This window comes from Ambystoma mexicanum, chromosome 5p (genome assembly GCF_040938575.1).
Source record: "Ambystoma mexicanum isolate Mex_15411 chromosome 5p, UKY_AmexF1_1, whole genome shotgun sequence".
In the NCBI taxonomy this organism is placed as follows: Eukaryota; Metazoa; Chordata; class Amphibia; order Caudata; family Ambystomatidae; genus Ambystoma; species Ambystoma mexicanum.
In genome coordinates, this window is record NC_090930.1 from 1105957940 (window position 1) to 1105978189 (window position 20250).

Consider the following 20250-nt stretch of genomic DNA (forward strand, 5'->3'; position numbering starts at 1 on the left):
GCTGTGGTCTTCCCTGCACCAAAGACGATTCCCCGGGCGAAGCAGGATCGGGCTTGTTCTTTTTCCACAGTACCGCCGATGGAAAACAGTTGGAACGGAGTAAGTGCAAACTCCAGCTGCAACTGTGATTTTAGCTAATGAAGATGAACAGGGCAATGTTCTAAAAGTAAAGAAGAGACTCTGCGTTTGCAGAACTCTGTTGTTTGGGTCCCCATGCAGGGACCCAAACTGGATTGCTTGAGTCCCCGTGCAGGGACCACAAGCTGATTCTGGGTTTTTGCTGCAAAAGCAGCTCTGTATATTACACCCAGGGCTGCCCTTGGGTCTTTGTTGTGCCTGTGTGGGAGGCTGGGTGCCGCCCCCCTGGCCGGCTGATGCTGATGGCATTGTGCACCATGTGGTGCCTGATCCTACTCCGTTTCCTGCCCCCTCTTCCTGACAAATGTGCTTAGCACTCCTTTGGGAAGAAGGGTGAGGTGTTGTTTAACACCTCACCCTTCCTTCTTTTCTTCCCGGGCAGGGGCGACCATGTTGTGACGTTGCAAGCATGAACGACGCATGCGCAAGCCTCGTTCCAGCCCGCGCATGCGCGTTGATAATAAAGAATGTCTGTGCGGGCTGTTGCCGCCAGGACGCCGTAAGGTTCACACGCGTGTCCCGTGTCTCCATGCATGGATGCGTGTCAACGAGTGTGTGTGCGGGGCGGCCCGAGGCACGGGTTTGCCCCAACATCTGGTGACGAGGCGGGATGCAAACGGAGCGTTCTGCTGACATAACGCTGCATGTACACGGCAGCAACATTATACCGGAGCATTCCCCGAATCCAGCGCAAGCAGAGCGGATGGGTTTCTACGCAGGACACGTGTCAGTAGTGGCCTGAAAAGGTGCTTGTGCGCTGCCCACGTTCCACAGAAACCACAGTGAACACATTTTTGGAATCCCGACAGTTCTCGACATCCAAGAGGACTGTCCTTCAAGCAGTGGTAATTGGAGGGGTACAAGGCCACGTTGATCCCCACCACGCAGTGGCCTGAGGTATGTCGACTGTCTGCACAAGTCAGGTTTGCGGCCTCTAAACCCTGAAGAGGTGCCAGTGCGACCTGTGAACATGGCAGAGAGTGACGAAGATGCAGGGACAGCACAGGTAGTGGCAAGGAGGAGACAACAGGGATCTCTGTTACCCATGCAAGAATTCGACACGTCGGGTCCACCCTCAAAATTGGGCCCAAGATGGCTGCTGTGGATAAGAAAATTGGACATGTACTTCACGGCAACAGGAGAAACTAATGATGATGCAAAAAGGGCAACTCTGCTGTACTCCGTGGGTATGGACGTCCTACGCATTCATGAGTCCCTTAACCTGCAAGTAGTCACCTATGGTGCGGTCAAGACTTCCCTAAAGAATCATTTCATTCTGCTGTCCAACGTGGACTATGAGAGGTTCCTATTCAATAGTGAAAAACAGCGGGAAGAAGAGTCGCTTGATCAATTCTGCGCTCGCCTAAGACAAATGGCCACGACGTGCACATGGGACAACGAGGAGGCCATGATTAGAAATCAAGTCATCCAAGGCTGTGGCTCAGGCAAACTCCGCAGACAGGTGTTAAGGCCGCCAGGATGGACGCTGACACAGATCCTGGACAGTGGAAGAATATATGAACTGGCAGAATCGAGGGGTGCCACTATGGACGCGGCGGTGCGTCCCGGCAGGTCAGAAGAGGCGTTTGCCGTCGGGAGGCAGCCCGTGTCAAAGAGTAAGTGGAGCCAGAAACGCCAAGAAGCAAGTCCAACGCATGGAGTGGCGTCCATTTGTCAGTATTGCGGATACGATTTGCCGCACTCGGAACAATGTCCCGCCAAATCCAGATCCTGTGGCAGATGCAACGGACTCAGACACTATGCCCGGATGTGCCGCGCTCCTGCGCCGGTGGCTACTCAAAGGGGTCTGGCCAGGTTGTTTGGTAGCGGGTCGAGGGGGCAAAAGAGCATTGCGACAGTTGAAAAGGATATGCAGAGGCTGAACATGGCCGAGGAGGAAGAAGAGGAGGATGAGGTGTTCTTCATTTCGAGCATAGCCACAGGGGCAAGGAAAAAGAGGCAGCCCAAATGCATCGTGGACATTCAAGGGGTCCCTACACAAGTGATGATTGACACGGGAGCCTCGGTATGTGTGCTGGCCTCAGATCACTACCAGTCGATCCCGGGACCACCACCGTTGTATGTCTCGAGGGCAAAGATCTTCACGTTCGGTGGCGACACACCACTCCCCATTAAGGACGTCTTCGTGGCGCCCGTTTCAAAGGGCGGCAAGTCTATAAAAGCACGATTTTTCATCAGTGACGTGAGCCCCCACTCCCTGCTTAGTTGAGCGGCGTCAGAGGCATTGGACCTTGTGCATTTTGCGTTTGCAGTCTATCAAGTTGACATTGAGCAGCTGCTGGCCAGATTCTCAAGCATTTTTGAAGGAGTGGGAAAGTTGAGAGCTCCTCCTGTGCGTCTCCACATTGATGATACCATCAGGCCTACGGCTCTCAAACATCGACGGATTCCGTTCCATCTCCGGGAGCAGGTGGAGGAAGAACTCCGCTCACTGGTCCGAATGGACATCATCGAAAGGGTGGAAGGCCTGACGCCCTGGGTCTCGCCCATAGTGGTGACCCCCAAGCCAAAACAGCCGGGAGCCGTGCGCATTTGCGTAAATATGCGCCTCCCGAATGCGGCTATCAAAAGGGAGAGACACATTACGCCCACTCTCGATGATATTATAGGAGAACTGCAAGGGGCGAGAGTCTTTTCGAAGTTAGACTTCAGGGCGGGCTATCATCAGTTCGAGCTCCATCCGGACTCATGTTATATCACGACTTTTACGACGCATGATGGCCTCTATCAGTTCAAGCGCGCGAGTTTCGGCATTTCATTTGCTGCAGAAGTTTTTCAAAATACCATCAGGGGGCGCTGGCAAGACTGAAAGGGGTTTTGAATATGAGCAATGACATTTTGGTATTTGCAGTCCCTGAGGCAGAACACATGAAGAGATTGGAGTGCACGCTGAAGAAGCTAGAAGATTTGGGGCTTACACTACACCGTGAAAAATTTGAGTTTTTCAAAGACAGAATTGGGTTTTTCGGCTTCATCTTTCATGCCAGCGGCGTGTCGCCCGATCCCGCGAAGATCAAGGACATTCGGGAGGCCGCAGCTCCCCAGTCCCCAACGGAGGTGAGAAGTTTCTTGGGGATGGTAAACTACTGTGGGCACTTCATTAAGGGTTTGGCCTCCCTGTCGGAACCCCTCAGAGCGCTGACCAAGAATGACGCTGTCTGGGTGTGGGAAAGGAAAGAGCAAGAGGCCTTTCAGGTCATCAAAAATGCCCTGTCCGATGGAGACACCATGGCGTACTTCGACCCCCTTGCTGATTCCGAGATCGGTGTTGACGCCAGCCCGGTGGGTGTAGGCGCGGTGCTGATGCAAGCGGACAAGAAAGGGGACATGCGGCCCATTGCATACGCGAGCAAGGCCCTCACAGACACAGAAAAGCGTTACTCGCAAATAGAAAGGGAGGCCTTGGCCATACTGTGGGGCTGACGCCATTTTCGTCTCTACATCCTGGGCAAGCCGGTCGTAGTCGTGACCGATCACCAGCCCCTGCTGCCTATCCTGGCGGGTGTGTCATCAAAACCTCCACCCAGAATTGAGCGATGGATGCTGGCCCTTATGGAATATGGGGTTCGACTGGTGTACAGACCGGGGACCAATAATCCGGCGGACTATCTGTCGCGACACCCAAACCCAGAGAATGTGGAAAAGACCAAGGAGATGTCTGAATGTCGAGGGCTGCTGTGTCATGTGGTGGAAGGTGCGTTGCCGGTGGCGCTGTCCAGACTCACCATAACGACAGAGTCGTCCAAGGATGAAGTGTTCCACATCATCAAAACGGCGGTTAGAAGTGTCGATTGGAGAGAGGTGCTTCAGAACAATTCAAGGCGGCAGGCGGACGCCCAGAAAGACCTTCAGGCGCTTTGGAGGGTGAGGGATGAGCTATCCATTTCTGACGACGGACTACTACTGAGGGGGAGGCAAATTGTGATCCCACAGGCTCTGAGAGACGGAGACCGTGTATTGGAGTTAGCTCACATAGGGCACCAAGGGGTAGCCAAGACCAAAGCGCGGCTTCGACCCAAGGTGTGGTTCCCCGACCTCGAGGGAATGGTCGAGCTGTTTATAAAAAGGTGTCTCCCGTGTCAGGCGGCGAATCCCGGGAATAAAGCTCCACCGATCAGCTCAATGGAACGGAGCGAAAAGCCCTGGGGAACTGTCCATGTGGATTTTGGATCAACGGGTCGGGGCATGTATTTTTTAGCGGTGGTAGACCAATGGTCCAGATATCCCGAGGTGGAGGTCGTAGAGTCCACCGCCACCGAGTACACCACCAGGGCCTTGGACAAAATGTTTGCGGGACATGGCTTCTCTGAAATACTATGCTCAGACAATGGTCCCCCATTCACGGGCAGCCAGTTCGCACAGTATCTCAAAGCGAGAGGCATCCATCACCGGAGAGTATCCCCGTTGTGGCCGCGTGCGAACGGGGAAGCTGAAAGGCTCATGCGCACGCTAAACAAGGTGCTAAGAATATCCGCAAGCGGTGGGGAGGACCTCCCGAAGAAGGTTGTGGAATTCCTGCGAGAGTATCGGACCACGCCGCATCAATCGACGGGCGTAGTCCCTGCTGAAGCGCTATTCGGGCGCTGCCCTCGTGGCATGATACCGGAGATAGAAGGAAGAGTACCCGGGGTCATTGACAATGAAAAAGTGAGGGAGGAACGGGCAGCCCGCAATCAGAGAGAGAGCGAGAGGATAGGTCTCCAAGATAAGGAAGTGGCCGTAGGTGATTCCGTGCTAGTTCGGAATCGCCACCCAGAAGGCAAACTGTCACTGCCTTACGAGCCTCACCCGTGGACAGTCACGCACGTGAAAGGAACCATGGTCACGGCAGCATGCAACCGGGGGACCGTCACCCGCAACAGGTCCTTTTTCAAAAAAGTGGACACTTCAACGAGGGCTAGTAAACCAGACGAAAGCACCTCCTCCGAGGCTGTTCCCGAGGGTCAGGCAGAGGACGCCCCGAGGGAGGCAGTTCCGCATGCGGATGGTCCCAGCTCGACTTCGCAAAGCACCCCTCGGTACCCCGTCCGAGGGAACCGCAGACCGCCGACTCGCCTCAAGGACTATGTCCTGGACTCGGGAGACTGAGCCGAGGTTAAAGCAGCCGGCCAACCCATGTTGGGTTACATGCTTTATGTTTATCGGTTATACTGTTCATACTTGTTGATGTTAGGTTGTTTTTGTTGAAGAAAAAAGGGATGTGACTTTGCAAGCATGAACGACGCGTGCGCGAGCCTCATTCCGGCCCGCGCATGCGCGTTGATAATGAAGAACGTCCGTGCCGGCAGTTGCTGCGAGGACGCCGTAAGGCTCACACGCGTGTCCCGTGTCTCCTTGCGTGGATGCGTGTGAACGAGTGTGTGTGCGGGTCGGCCCGAGGCACGGGTTTGCCCACAACACATGTGTTGCTTTGTAGTGTGCTGGGAGAGAGGGAGGAGCACCGCCCACCCTGTTGTTGGGCAGTTGGTCATCCCTCTCCCCTGCCTGGCTGCCATGGGGCACCTCGCCTGTTGCCTGTGGCGTTGCCCAGAACAGCCAGACTCTTAGTTTAAATGGTTTTACGTTTGTTAAAGTCATGTAGGAGGGGTATGAGCTGATGTAACAGTATGCGAAGTATGGCCTTCGCTTTTGCAGTCCACCCCCCTTTCAGATCACGATGCGACCCCACTGCCAGCTACAATGTAACTGTCTAGGCCTGCCACAAGGGGTCGTTTTTCTCTATATTAATTGCACGACTATGCCACGACACTTGTAATGCTGCCACAATCCTAGATCACTGTAACTGGCTCCGAGGGTTAACCAATGCTGAAAAGTGAAAACGTCGACTTTCCCATCCCCTTTAAAGAGAAGAATGGCAGGTCTCAATTGAGTGCTTCGTGGGGAAGTTTACATTTTAATCTTGCACTCTGAAGTTTCCGTCTTCGTTAAAAAGCCGTTTCCTGCTCGGAAAGATGCTTAAAAAGTCAATTACCCCGCCGTAAATGGTTTTGACCTCATTAACATTAGTTGGCTTCCCTTGTTTATAACATGATCATAAACCTCCACCGCAGCACCCGTAGAAAACGCGCGGTATTATTGGACTCTGAGGGCACGGCGTTATTTGAATATGGATGGGTTGCCACACATCTGTCTACTGGCAAACTCCCCCTGCATGTAGGTATGTAAATGCCGGTTATTCGGAAAACGACCCAAAGCATTCTGCTTCCAAGGGAGAAAATAGGCGCCTCTTGGGGTGTGTGCGCTCAAAGTCATAAACCTTAAGATCACGAGCCAACGTATCTGTATTTCATACTGTACACACCTGTGCCCGCCAATACGCCGAGGCCGCGTGATTAATCCCCAGCTCGCTTCCGCCATTTTCTCCTTTCACTTCAGTAATCGCTACAAACAATACGCGGCATACGTGGCTGCCCGCTTGCATTTATCTTACCTGGTAAGGGTCGCAGGGGTCACGGAGAGTTAATGATACGGCGGATTGTTTCTTTAACTGTTTTCCTGACATGAAAGCTAGCTGCAAAGCCCACCTGGAAATATGGCCATTACATGGCAGGACGGGGATAGGAGGGGACGACGTGCTTATCGAGGCCGGTACGGATGACAGGCTTGGCTGGGCAAGCCAAACATGCAGGAAACGAATAGTAAACTAACCTATAAATAATTAACAAAGAAAAGAGCGATTTATCCTCGATCAGATTCGAAAGGGAACCTTTTCCATAGTCTTCCAGTGCGTGGCCTCAGGGGTAACACAATGTATTGTGAAGGGTGTGGCCCTGCATCCCTGTTTTCCGTTGCTAGGGACTCAAGGGAATGCATGGTTCACAGCTAATGGGGCAAGCAGTTGGTACTGCTAGACTAGGCACCAGGGCATCTCAAAGGGACTAAAAAGGCAATAGACACCAAATTAAAAAAATGTGTAAACGAACGATAGAATAGTTATGACGCATGAGAAATACACAACGCAAAGGGAAAATAGCTTTAAAAGATTTTAGCACACATTCTGCTACCAGAGAGATCGCATATGTTTGAATAATACGTATGCGCAGAACATTTTGTTTGGTTCAATGTTCATGTATTCTCTTCTTTCAAAAAATGTCATAGTGCTAGTTCAGTTTTAAAAGAAATCCCAAAAGCTCGAGTTTGGATACCTTTTATTGTATTAACTGAAAATGTTATACTGCGATGGAATAATGGACTAGAGTTTGAAACTTCAAAGACCTCATCAGATGTTAACAAGCAAAAGGGAGATGTATTCTCTTAAAATTCTGTCACTGTAGCAGTGGCGGCTGGTGAATTTTTTAATTGCCACAAATATGCGTCAACGACCGAGTGTAGAGAGGGAGCCCAAATCAACCAAAGCAACCAATGTGCAGTTGTAGGGTGCTCCCCGCCAGAAAACCTTTTGAATAATGGTTTTAAATGGTACATTACACAGCACACTTTCTGTGAAAAAATGGGTGAAAAGCCAGATAATTTGCAGTAGCTTTTGTAGGGTAATGCATGAAAAAATCCTATAGATGCAAGTCACCAACAGTGCACGTGAGAATTCATTTTCTTGATGCCTTATCCCACAATATATGCCAGTATAAAAAAAAGTCACGGTGGCTGTGCCCATATATTTCCATGCTGGCTGCACCTATATATACATGCCACTATTCCCATATAAGAACATACTCATGTTTGCATTGTGCATAACACCATTAATGATACTATAAGAAAACATGTCCAAGCTCTGCCCCTTAAGAATATACTCCTGTTGGCATTGCCAATAAAAATGCCTTGCACAATAAGAAACCATGTCCGACAGGTAATACCATCATAGGTGCCCAGTAAAAATGCCATGCCAAAGTAAGAAATGGCTAGAGTGGCTGCACCAAAATGGCAGTCTAGCCACATAATAACACATATCATGCGTACTTTATTTTAGATGGCCTGTGAAACATGTCATGCCTCTGTAAGAAATAGAGAGACTGGCTGCACCAAAATGGCAGTCTAGCAACGTCATAACACTTATCATCCTTGCTTTATTATAAATGCCCAGTAAAAAATGCCATGAAAACCTAACCAGATTGGCTTCATCAATGAAGAGACGTAACAACATTTATCATACAAACATGTAGCTAGAATCGACTGCACTGTTGCAGACCGTCTTGTTGAACTTTTTGCCTCTGGCAAGGCATTTATTTATTGGGAATCATAATGATGCCCAGTAAAAAATGCACCCCCACCCCAGCGTCCCTAAGTCAGAGGTTCACTCTGATTTGGGGTTGCGAGAGAAAGGAGTTCCCCAAAATCAGGGGCCCATTCACCATCCCGTCCCCAAATCAAAGACCCACTCACCAGCACAGTGAGCTTTGCTCCCCGTGCTGGTGAGCGGGTCTCTGCTCTGATGCAGTAAATGAAAGGCCTGCTCACCAACATAGTGAGTGAGTCTCTGATATGATCCATCCCAAAATCAATGGTGGCTCACTAGTGCGCTTCTCACCATATTAGTGAGCAGGTCTTGGATCTGATTCATCCCAAAATCAAAGACCCAATCGCCAGCACGTTTAGAGCTGCTCACCGTGCTACTTAGCAGGTCTCTGATCTGATGCATAAAACCAAAGACCCACTCACTGTGTTGGTGAGGGGGTCTCTGATCTGATTCACCCCAAAGGCCCAGGTTTCTGATTTTGGGGGCACCCACACCTCTCAAAATGGCAAATCAGAGATTTGGAGGCACAGGGGCAGAGGATGCATTTTGTATGTATTTATTCACACACACACACACACACATTCACTCTCTCACTCACACATGAACCCACACAACATGCACGGTTTAATTTATGCAGGCATCCAAACATACACTCATTCACTACAAACACATGCATATTTTCTTATCTGCAACTCCAATCCAGAGTCTGCTCCTCCAGATGGGTCCAGTGACAGATATCCAGTTCTGCACCTCAAGAACATGAACCAAAAAAGCAGAGAGCTGTTTCCTGGGTCTTGCAAATGCGCCAAGAAACCCCCTCCCAACCCTGAAGTTTGGCCCAGCAGCTCTGAATGTGTGTGGAGGCACAGGAATGCCCCATCACACATTCAGAGCTCCAGAACCCCAGCCTGCAACCCCAATGGGCCATGCAGATTACTGGGCCGAAGTGAGCGGGAAGTACGAGAAGGCTTGATCCTTGTCTTCAGGTAACATGGTGCCTTATCAGTAAGGCACTTAAAGATGAGAGACAGAGTTGTGTAAGTAATGCATTGCTTAACAGGAAGCCAATGCAGGGAGTTACATGCTTCAGAGACGTGATTCCTTCTACACAGGTCACACACTTCTCCGACAGCATTATTTTGCGCCACCTGTAAGCCGGCCAGGTTAGACTGTGCTCGACCCCCTCTAACAAAAAATTGGAAAACACACATATGATACCACTAGACTGTGAGGAGCCTGCCAGAAGGCTGTTTCCGTAGTCAAGTTTAGAGTTAACCAAAGCAACAGCAAGGACTGCAGTGTTAGAATCGGACAAAAACTGTTCCATTTGTACAATAAGACGTGTCGCATAGGCACAAGAGGCCTTCAGTTGACTAACATGTTTTTTCATATTAAGGTTAGAATCGAGGTATACCCGAAGGGCCTTGACCCAAGGATTGGTCTTAATAGAAACTTCAGAGATGTCGAAAGCAGAGTATCTGGATTCCAGCTTACCAACGCGCCGAAAGGTACCAACGAGCATGAACTCAGTTGTATTACCCTTGATGGCAAGGGAGTATTTAATCATCCAACCTTCGTTAGTGGCATAGATGGAGGTGATTTCTATAAGATCTACGTCATAGTTGCCAGTCAGTTTGATCAACACCTGAGTATCATCGGTGTAGTTAGTATACATTACTTCGAGAAGATCGAAGAGAGGGCAAGTGTATAAGTTATAAGTTAAAAAGAGTGAGGAAAAAAGCTCCCTGCAGAACACCACATCTTAGCTATTCAGCGGGAGATTTGAAGCCCCCAGAAGCGACATAGGCTGATCTAGGACCCACAAATGAGGACAGCCAACACAGAGCGTTATTGGAAAAGTTTGCAATGGCTCCTTGTCTCTCCAACATCAGTGAGTGATCAAAAGGTCTAAAGCCACACAGAGATCCAGGAGCCTCAAAAGTGCAGCCTGTCCTGAGTCAAAAATGTGACAGAAATTGGCTTTTAACTCGACCCAGGCAGTCTGAGTGCCATGGAGAGCACGAAAACCTGACTGCATGCAACCCAATAAGTGATTGCTTTCAATAAGTTGCTGTAATTGTGTGTAGGCAACCCTGTCTAAAATGTTCAACAGAAAGGAGACATTGGTAATTGGGTCATAATTATCCATAGAGGCAGGGTCAAGAGAGGCCTTTTTCAAAACAAGAGAGAAGAGATCCAAACATTTTTCAAAGAATCGGTACTAACAGTCTTATTCTTATCAAATGCGGACAGGCGTGCTTGTCAGAATGCCCAGGGTTCCTCAGCTGCTTTGGATAGACTCACCAGTCTTTCCTGGAGTCTGTAACTCTGCCCGTACCTTTGTGGAACAGTTGCTTCAGTCGCTTTCCATCTTGGAGTCAGCTGTGGTCCCCCCGGCATTCTGTGCGGCTCCGTGGTGACATGCTGTCTTCCACTCTCGTTCTGGATGGATGAACACTGCTTCCACAAGCGACCTGACACACAGGAGCTTCTACCCAGCTCCTCGTGTCTTCACTGCTTTTCCTGCTTGTCTGCGGCATCCCTTCTTCCGTCCTGGTAAGTGTTTCTGTGTGTCTCGAGTTCCCGAGCCTCCACCTGGAGTGTACCATCCTCTCCTGCACTGCTTCTCACTGCACCTCTCACCCTGGCTTTCCTTGGGATGGGTAAGCCTGCAGTTACCTTTGGGCTGCAGCATCCGGTTAAGGCACAGGAGTCTCCCTTCTTTCTGGAAGGGCCTAACTGTCATCTGAGCTTCAGCTCCCCTTTAGCAGTTGGGGTACAAGGGTTTCCCTCGCCTCTGGCCCAAACAGCAGTCCACAGCTTCTTCCCTTATGTCACACAAATCCTGAAGCCAGGTCCTGTAGGAAGGGACTCTCACACAGTTCCTGAGTCTTTCCACCTTTGTATGTTGGCTCTGGCTAATAGGATGTGTGAAAGGACTAGACTGCTGACATTGGGAAGGGACCATAACTACTCCTCTCCTCTTCATTGTCCCAGTGTTTTGGGGATTGTGGGAATAGTAGTCCCTTTTTGAGAATGTTGTATGAATGTCTTTCTTGGGTTTTAAAGTCAAACTATGTTTGGAAGAAGAGTATGTGGAGCTGGGAAAAGTGTCTTTCATTTTTTTATAAGGTCGTTTGGGTGAGAGTTGGCTTTTGGAATATTTATTTATTTATTCATATTTATTTTAAGCGCACATCAGCCCAAAGGCATCGTGGCGCTGTTACATATAGGCATGTCTGGTTACAGAGGAAATCTTACTAGTTACATTGATATTTGCATTTTACAGTTCATTTGAAGTTACAAATATGACAGTATGAAGTACAAAATATGACAAACTCTTTCCACTATCCTCTATGGGTGAAAGAGGAACGATATCACAATGGGCCATTAGATTGTTACAAATGGTAGATTCATCCTGAAAAGGGCAAGGGGGATACTGCGTCTCACCTGATGTACTCAAAGTATCTCCCTGGAGGTTGTCTACCCCATGTGGTTCTCCCTCATACACCTGTCCCCATTGTCAGGATAAGGTAGCGGCTGCCTTCTCCTGGCCACATGGGAGGAGGTCACTGCCGGGAAAATAGTGACAAGTCCATCGGATTCATCACAATAGTCCCCTCTCTCCTCTCACAGTGTGGGGGCGGGAGATAATGGCAAACCCTAAGCTCCAGTAGAGGCCTTCTCAGTCCTGTGTCCAATTGGCTGGATAAAAGTTAAGCAAACACCTTTGAAGGTATGGCACAAACGGTTACTTAGAACGTTTGGTATTGATGCAGACTCTAAAGGGAGTGGCCCCAGTCACCAAGCACAATGGAGGACCCAATTTAGGAATCTATGGGGCCTCATCATAGTTGGAGGGCCCTGGAATTGCTTACAATATCACTAGATGTGGAGGAGCCAGACAATTCATGCATAAAGAAGGCAAAAGCTAAGTTAGGCGATATGGCATTACTCTAAGAGCCAAAAATAAGCAAAGCCAGGAGAAAGGCCAATGATAAGGGGTGTCCTGCCTCCCCATGCAGTGTCGTGCCTACCCACCCTCCAATACACAAAATCAGACCTGGCATCCTGCAACCCAAGCAACACTCATAACTGCCTTCCTGTCTCCTCATGTCACACAAAACAAATACATGTGCCCTGGCTACCCAGACGTACAATGCAACCCATGGCTGGCATTCTGCCTCCACACCACAATCCAACAACACAAAAGCCATACTAAGCGTCCCAACTTTGGCAGCTATGGCACAGTGAGAAAAATGATTTGCTCAAGATCACTCATTTAGTTAATATGTGAAGCAGGGATTTGAACCCAGTTTTAACTTTAGACACTTAGCCACATCCCTTCTAGGTTTTAGCTGACACAAATATGTATTAATGTATGGCTTTGAAAACCTTGGAAATCTTTCTATTTAACAAAGTGTGATTGCAACTTTGTTTTCCTCTTCCAGAATGGTAGTCAGTAAGTATCAGAATGCAAATGAATGCCTGGCTCAAAAATCTCCAGTAGGTTTTGCAACTGTATGTTCACGACTGAATGACACACAATAACAAAAACATTTTCACCTGCTTGTAGTCATTGTTTGACACATGCATGTAACTTGTTATTAGGCATGATCGGAAGAAAACGGGAAGCTCCACACAAAAAACAAGCCTTTTTTGTACCTGCCAAACCAGAAGACCTCACTGAGGTAAACTAGAGTGTTTAAAAAGGCAGTTTGTTTTGGGTCTCAGTTTAATTGTCTTGAAAGTAGGGAAACATTTGGTGACTAACTGAAATTTTAGGAGGCAGAGTTGGGCGGGGGCTTTCAGATACAAATATGCCCATCCTGTTCTTATCAACTACCAATCACACTTGTTTTCTTTTACAGATATTGGCCTTTTCCATGTTCAATACTGCTTCTGCATTTAAATGATGTGAGTTGGCCTCCTTTTGTGAGTGCCCCCTTGATGAAGAGTTGACTCAGGAAGCAAATAAGGCTGTGAGCCCCCTAGCCACAAGAATCTGTGCTGGGGAGGAGAACATAGGAGAACAGGGAACTAGCTGCCCAACATCAAAGCAATATTTCTTTTAAAATGTGTATTAATGCTAGCAAAAAGTACCTGTACTCCGCACGGGTTCTGTAGCCAGATATGATACCACTCTCATCAATTGTTGAAAATCAGTGATCCTGTATGCCGCTGTTCCGAGTCGCTTATTGCTTAATGTGCTTTGCACTCTGAAGGCAACTGCACTGAGAATGGGCGTGTGTGGCTGGCTAACATACCCCAGAGCAGATGTGGAGGGGAGGCGAGAGTTGGTGTGCTGCAGTATACTGGGATCTTCTGTGCACTCTCCCCACTTGTTGCCTCACCCTGGCAAGGCGCAGTACATTGTGGTGCAAATATCTCAGAAACGGTGCGTCCTAGGGCATTGAAATGTGTTTTTTGAGATCCTCAAGTTTTGTTCCTTGCGTCGAGATGCTTAAAATGAGCTTTGTCTGGTCCTTCTTTGACCACATTGATGTTTCGGCGATTTCAGGCAACCGTCTGACTGAAATACAGGGAAAGCGGTGGGGTGTCCAAATGTCATGTGTCCAGTAATGTCCAGAGGGTTGTAACAGCTAACTGTGCACAATTCAGTGCAGATTGGTGGAACAGTGTAGAATTGTACAAGGAACAAACTAACAGATTTTCTGCTTTATATATAGAGAGATGTTTTTGCAGCCAGTAGACAGGACCCAGTTTGAGTTCTTTGGAACCAGTATATCACAACTCGTGTTGGTCTCCAGATCTGAGCCCTGCCTGGGCCTACCCACTTCTAACAAGCAGCAAACATATTTATGCTAGAGCTAGGTAAACAGATACAAGATTGCCTGAACCTCTAGTGCACGCTGGCTCTGTTCCGACCCTGGCTTGACTTTCTAGTGCTAGTGCAGGTGTTCAGCCGGTTGAGGATAGCCAACATCAGAAAAAAAGGTCTGACCTGCGATGCTCTCTGCTCCCAAAACCTCCACCTCCACCCGAGCTTGTGTGTGTGTGTGTGTGTGTGTGTGAGGGAATCATTGGAGAGGAGAGCAGAGGTGGAGATGAGCGAGAGAATGGAAGAGATTGGAATGAGATCTGGTGATAACACAGGTAGATATTTGTATAAGAGAGTAAGAGATGGAGGTGATAAGAGGATGTGTTGAGGAAATGAGCAAGGTATAGAGTAAGGTTACAGAAAAGTAAAAATGAAATTTAGCGATGTGAGGAGGTCAGAGAATGAGATAAGCGTAGAGCACATTGTTATTTGATTGAAAAATTTATTATTTTGATATATGTGCTAAGGACAATATGAATGAAATATTGTAACATGACCAAATTACACTTGAAAACTTACAAATACAATCCTTGTGAAAACCATTTTTTTGAAAAATGTACAATTTAATCATTTGGGTATGAATGAGATAAGTGGTCACTCCACTCTCGTAAATTATAAGATACAAGTATAATAGCACACATTGAATTATTGTTTGTTTCATCAAAAAACCAGAGTGTTCGTGGGGCGCGCGTGTTCCACAGACCGTGGACACTGTTTCTCTCTGACTCAGTGTTACCTGCCACTGATTAAGAAAGGGATCGAAATTGACAGGAGCTGGGAGCTATTTATCTCCTGCTAATAGCCTGGGAGGAACTAGTCCTAGTTCTACCAGGAGCTACTTGTGACGCTGTAGGCCAAATGGTGCCATACAAACATATTTAAATTACATTAACTATACAGTAGGCAAACTGCTATAGTTTGCAACTCATTTAATAGTTACCTTTTTGGTCTACTATATACTAGCTCCTAGTTCCTCAGAGGTAGTTCCTGCTTTCTGAGCTATGACAGACTCCCAGGAGCTACTTTAGCTTCTGCTTCATCAAATGCATACTTCAAGCGCTGTTAAGAGCACCTGCATTGAGTTCTTAGGTGGAGTGCTCTCATTTTCTTTTTAAAATATGTCAGACTATAGAAACAAAGGAGTGCACAGACAGCTTTATTCACATTATTCTTCTCTTTTTTTTAATTTGAGGACAACATTCTTCTCATCTTTTCTACACTTGACTTTAAGTAATTCTGCAAAAGATAAATGTGGTTTGTTGAAAAAGGGCCTTTAAGGCGCCAAATGTATGATTCGTGGAACATTGCAAAGATATGCGAGTAATACGATTACTTTCACAGTGAATAGTCGTTATCTGAGGGTGCTTTTAATTCACCATGCACTGGCACATTGGTAGCACCAAATTCCACTTCATAACGCAAACAACATACCACATCAGCACCACATTATGAAAACTAAGGTCATGATGAGTGCTAAGATGCTTTACATATAACTCTAAAGAGTGAGCGCATGAATCTCCAATCATCCACGCAGTGTTCATGTTCAGTTCCATGCTTTAAGCAATTCATTGAATAAAATTAAGCACTTGCTTATTTTACTGTCAAGTTCAACTTCCCCACCAGAAACAGAACACCTGATTGGCTCATCCGCAATTGTGGACAGTCATCTTTCACAGCATGGTGTGAAAGGAATGTCAGTATACCGAGACAGCATGTGCAATCCTTCCATGAACAACCACAAGAGTCGGTAGAAATAGGACGAGGGGCACCCAGGATTCATTCTTCTCTTTCTACCCATATATTTCCAACTCACTCTGATTGGTTGCATTCAAGAATCTACAGCGGTGTCCACCAATCAGATGCAAACCCTCAATCTAACCTTCTTACTTCAGCTTAACAGTTCAGAAGTATTTTTCAACTCCGCAGGTGTGTTTGTGCTGTACATCAGAGCTTACTCCATCACAAGCTGCCTTTCCAAACTTCTACAACTTTACTTTTTCATGATCTACAGATGTCACCTCGAACAAGACATTCAGCAGGTATGTTTTGATGAACCATTTAGAAAAATTATCTACTATGTTAAAACTGTACATTTTTACTGTATGTAAAATTAATATTTTCCAAATTTTAAACTGTGAATTCCAATACATCAAACTGCAATCCCTCTATAGAAGCCTGTAAATAATTCTTGTATTACTATTATTATTATATTTATTCTTGTTGGTTTGTTTAAAACCTTTACCTAATGTTTGCAAGATATTTACAAAATTAAAATGAAGCTCTTGAAAGACAAATGGGTGGCCCTGTGTCAATCGATTTGCCCTTCACTGTTTAGCCTCACTTGAATCCTAGACCCTTCATGTAAATGTATTGTATTATAGCTGATAAATCAGGTGGTAGCTCTAATTTATCTAGTTTATACCACAGTCTTTTCCTGTCCTCTGGTTCAAATGTGAGGGATAAGTCCATTGAGGCCACGTAAAATGGGGGCCCATTATTCTTCCAAGCTAAACTATGCAAGGAATATAAGCAAAGGCCACCACCATCGGTTCCTATGTTTTTCCTAAAACCTAGCTGAAAGGAATTTAGGATTTTCTCAGAGACACATCATTCTTCTATTTTCTCTAATACTAGAGACAGAAATATTTTAGAATCTACATCTAACAGTGCTATTCGTCGATAGATCGAAGGAATTGATGCATTGCCCTTTTTATAGATGGGGATAATTATAGAGCTATTCATTGAGCTATTCCATGACTGGGGTGTTATCCTTGAAGTCACTACATCCTTGAATAATACCCAAAATATCCCGGCCCACAAGTCAGCATTTCCTTTTAAAATGACTTTAGTGAGTTGGTTACGTCCTCCTGCTTTAGATCTGCTAGCTTTCCTTATCATTCTATGTATGTCTTCCAATAAAATTTCTAAAGACCCTATAGGCTTGTCCATATTAGATTCTTTGCTAGCAGTCGTCGTCCCTTCCTATACAATTCTGTAAAATGTTGACACCAGGAGGCTTCAGAAATAGGATTTGTTTGAACCAATGTCTAATTGATTTCCAGACCATTAATTTGAGTCCAAAAACGTCTAAGATTACAATCTCCTAAAGAACCCAACATAGCTTCTGCGTATCTTTGATATAGATCATGCTTGTGGGATTTTATCCAATTATTTGTTCTTTGCCTTACTTTCTATATGACCTCAATTTTTGAGGCCATTTTATTTGATATGATGATATGATATGATAAGTCATTTATGACACACCTGTACACAAGTCTTTCTGGGCTCCAAATAGCATATCTGCTTGCGCACCTTATTTTTCATTTCTTGTATTTGCAAATCCAATTTATGTCTATGGATCCTTTTCTACCCCTTTTTCCCTGTGTTTAAATTATAAATCACTGATTTTAAATAGTGGTCTAACATATTGCTGCCATAAGTGCCCAATTGTTCTTCCATTGAAAAGCTTTCAAAATCCTTCAGCAGGACCCTATTGAATTTGCATATATTGCCCTCATGTCAAACCATGTGATTCCCTTTAGTATTGGCCATAAGTGGTAGAGGATAGAAGAACAAGTTACAACCTAATCCGGTAACGTTCTTTCAACTGGATGTTCCTCCAACGTATTCCTCATCTATGACTTGTAATGTCCACAGCTCTGCTGCTTCGAAAACGAAAATAAAATTGTCAGCGGGTGCCCTTGTGTCGATGGCGTCGGGTCGATTTCCCTTGAGGGTCACTATCATGGCTGATGTCATCGGATGTTACAAGTAGGACGCACGGCACCTGTAGCCTCAGTTCATGTTTTTTCCCTTCTCACAACGTGTGGCATGCATGCCAAGAGTCCTAAGCCGACTACACTTAGCCTTGCGGAACGTAAGCTGTAATGGCATGGGAAATTCTTGAGAGGGGTAGGCAGGGAGGGCGATGAGGAATACTTTGGAGGAAAATCCAGTCAAAAGACGTTACCGGTTTGGTAAGTAACCTGTTCTTCGGATGGATTGTGTCTTCCAACATATTCCACATCGAGGAGGAAAAATAATTTAGACATACCCAATTCAAATGGCAGAGTACAGGACTGCCTTGCCAAAGGCAACATCCTGAGCATGGGACATATCCAGGGAGTAATGCTTAACAAACGTGTGCATAGAAGACCATGTTGCAGCGTCACAGATATTCTTAACCGGCACACCCCTCTGGAGTGCTGTCGAAGTGGTGATGTCCCTGGTGGAGTGGGCCCACAAACCCTCAGGAGGGTCCTTAACAGCCAACCGGTAGCATTCCGAAATAGTTAGGATAATCAGACTAGACAGGTTCTGCTTAGAAACAGCCTGTCCCAAACGGTGTCCAGTATATCCCACAAAGAGCTGGTCGTCCACTCTGTGCTTGGCCATTCTGGAGAGATAACCTATGCAGCTGTTCCTCATCCTAACTAGGATGAGGAGGAGGATAGAAAGCAAGGAGTACCATCTTCTGACTCAAATGAAATTCTGACACAACCATAGGCAAAAAGGATGGAAAAACTTTCAGTATGACCCTATCCTTGTGGAACAAAGTAAAGAGTGGCTTAGAAGAAAGTGCCTGCAACTTGCTCACTCTTCTAGCATAGGTAACTGCAACTTAGTGAACAGTTTTCAATGCCAAAAGCCTCAACGGGCAAGAGTGCAAAAGGCTCAAATGAAGCACCCATCAGAAATTTCAAAACCAAATTAAGGTCCAAGACCGGCACCTGAAATGGCGATGGCAGGAACACATTTGTGAGCCCTTTCAAAAACGGAGTGATCAGTGGAATTTTAAAATAAGAGCATTCATCTGAAAAGCACTTAAATATAGAAAGCGCTGCCAAGTAACCTTTAATGGTGCCCACCTGAAGACCCCTGTGGGCCAAGTAAAGCAGGAAAGAGAGAATCTCCGGAATCGAGCACTGAAAAGGATCTACATTCCTTACTGTGCACCAGTCGCAAAACCTACGCTAGCAACAACTGTACAGGGACTTCGTTGCCAGCCATCTAGCCGAAAGCAACACCTCCATTACGTCATTCGGAAGGTCCCAATCTCAATATCTCAACCTCTCAGAAACCATGCGTGAAGGTTGAGAGTCTTGACCTCCGGATGGAGAACGCAACCTTCCTTCCGCGAGAGAAGATCCTCTCTGAGGGGCAGACGTATTGGAGGACAGATGGACATGTCCAGAAGGTCTGGGTACCACGCTCTCTGGGCCCAATCTGGGAAATGAGGAAAATGCAGGTCCCGAATCTTCTCAACCTCCTGAGAACTTAAGGGATGGCGGTTATTGGAGGAAATGCATACAGTAGCGGAAAGAGCCAATCCACAAGCTCCTCTCTGAGAAAATTCCCTCGAGAAGAACCTTTCGCACTTCCGGTTGGCAACGGTTGCAAACAGGTCCACCTGTGGGTCTCCCCAAAGGGCAAAGATCTCCAGAACGACTTCGTGAGCTAGTTCCCACTTATGGGAAACTATGCTCTGCCTGCTCAGAGCGACCACCGCCATGTTCTCCTTGCCGGCTAGATGAACCGCCGATAGGGGCATTCCCACGTTGATTGCCCAGAACCAGAGCTGCATTGAGCCAGTGATCCTACACCCCCTCTTTTGTTGAGGTAATGCATGACCACTGTGTTGTCCATCATTATCAAGACATTCCTCCCCCGTACAGACGGCAGGAAAGCTTTCAGTGCCAGCCTGATGGCTCTCAGCTCCAAAAGATTGATGTGAAGTCTAGACTCCGATGGAGACCAGCGACAGCTGATGGATAGATCGCCAGCATGAGCTCCCCACCCTGTCCAGGATGCATCGTTTACCACCGTGACCTCCGGCCATAGATGCCAAAACGGCTCCCCTCTCATTAGATTCACCTCGTTGACCCACCACAGAGGATCCTGCGAGACCGAGGGGGGAACATGAAGGAGATCCGACATCCTGCCCGAGAACTGGGACCACTGAGTGCTTAGAGCCCACTGAAGGGATCTCATCCTCAAGCGGGCCTCTGGCATCAGAAAAATGCAGGATGCCATGAGGCCGAGCAACCTTAAGAATGCC